Genomic DNA, 2,168 nt, shown 5'->3' on the forward strand with positions numbered 1-2,168 from the left:
ATCGATAAGCTTTTTTTCTATATCGCCCAGCCCTAGGTGGCAGTAGTGTTTTTTGACAAATATGGATGCCTCCAGTAAAGCACATTCACATGAAAATTACTCTGAATTAAAAACACTGATCATTTTTTGAACAGTATGTAATAATTTAACATTCAAAGAACTTTCAGCAGTTTGAATTCTGAATATATGCAGACTTTTCCTTTAAATATTTTTTACATGCTAGCACTGTGTGGCTATTGTGGGCAAATATGTAATATGACAGAATCAGACCAATAATAACTGAATTATTATTAGATTATTTGCTATATAAAAAAAGAAGGCTGTCTGTCTGTCTGACGCTGTATTCCTAAACCACTATGGATGTAATACACTATATGACCACTGCATGATGTGGCGCTGTTTCGTCTAAGAAGGACTGCTGTGTTTCCTAAGGAGGAATGTTGGAAACAAAATATCAATGAAGATTTATTAAACAGATACAAAAAACGTGGGAAACATTGAATTATGCTTGATGGTTGATTATTAACATATGTAAGATTTTTACACTTGTAATGGCATCATTTCATAAATGTGTTCATGCATATAATTGCATCACAACTATTCTGTTTACTTGTAATATTTTTAGTAATTCTAAGTAATGTCATGGATGCTTTTATTCCTTGCTAAATTTGTAATGAATATATGCTGCCATCCCCATTGATGATTTGACCACAAGATTATTATCAATAAATAAGAATAAAGTGAGCTTTTTATGGTAAGTTATTGTTTTAAGGGTCTGTGATTAAATCTGTGTGTTTTGGTCTGATAAGAATTTAGGGGAAATCTTTTCTTGGAAATTGTCTCAAATAGCTCAGTAGAAATCTGATCACAGTATAAATAAATGTTGAACCCTCAGTTTTGCCTTGTGTCGCCTGATATGTTGCACCCTTGTGGGACGTAACAGACCCAAACTAAACTTTGAAGATGCTTCAGGTAAGAATGTAGCTTGGTTTAAATGGAAACAGCTGCAGTTCTACCGTCCCTCGCCTGGCCAGGACCTTCTCACAGCAGATCTACTGCGCTAACGGCGCCACCGTGAAGAAGAGCAGCAGAAAGAACAACTGCTTTATGTAGGGGTGGGATATTTCCAAGGGAAAGTGTGTGTATGGGATTGCTGTATAAATGAATGTACTGAGCTTTGCCCAGTCAGAGCTCTATCTCTTCATCTGAGGACGTTAAATAAATCTGAACCTTTTGTTTCCGTCTCAGCATCCTAACTTCACAGGGTCTTACTCAGGGACCCAGAGTGGAAGTATGTGGGAGTGGGTCTGGAACTCAGAACCTCAGGATTCGAACCGCTAGGGCACCCCTCCCCCACTTCTTCTGTAAACGGGTCATAAATCCAGAATCCTCCTGAAACCCAAACCAGGTCTAGATTCATCATTTCTGTGTTGCCAGGATCCATTCAGAACTCCTCCCTCTGATCAAACCCGGTCCATCCACCTGGATCAGAACAGGCCTGGTTACGTAACCACCCAGCCAGGAGAACCGGCCCAGTCTGCCAAGATGGCCGCCAGCCCAAACCGTTCCTCTGAGCTGCAGCCCAGGTTTTAAATAGCTGCCTCTCATCTCTGCTGCTGGCTTATGTAAGCAGCGTCTCTAGAACCACTCTGCCTCCCTGCTGCTTCCCTCTCCACCTTCGCTCCTGATGAGAACGGACTAACCGCTGCGACAGAACGGTGTTGGGCCATAGGTGGCGGGTCCTGCAGAGGGGAGGACCTCTGTGTTCTGCAGCCAGTCCTCCTGGATCCTCGCAGAGCATCAGGCTGCCTGGTTAGCAGCTGCCTCACAGCGGCTCAGGGACTCTGAACCTCCTCTGAGGACCAGTGTTCCTCTTTAAACATCAGGAACGTTGAAATGACTGAAAACCAGAAGATTTAGGTGCATCGCCATGACTTCCTGAATGAGAGGAAGAGAGAAAATAAACTCTGTATATTACTGATAAAGTCTGTTTTATTTTGGTTTAAATTGGCTTTAAAGTTGAATAGTTTTGATTACGGAGCTTTAGGCTGTTTCTATGGAGACTGATTTAGACAATCCTTCAGTTTCTGTCAGAGAAGAAGAACCTGCTGGAATCCATCCATCCATCCATCATCCATCCATCCATCCATCCATCCATCCATCCATCC

This window comes from Cyprinodon variegatus, unplaced genomic scaffold (assembly GCF_000732505.1).
Source record: "Cyprinodon variegatus isolate N-32 unplaced genomic scaffold, C_variegatus-1.0 Scaffold807, whole genome shotgun sequence".
In the NCBI taxonomy this organism is placed as follows: Eukaryota; Metazoa; Chordata; class Actinopteri; order Cyprinodontiformes; family Cyprinodontidae; genus Cyprinodon; species Cyprinodon variegatus.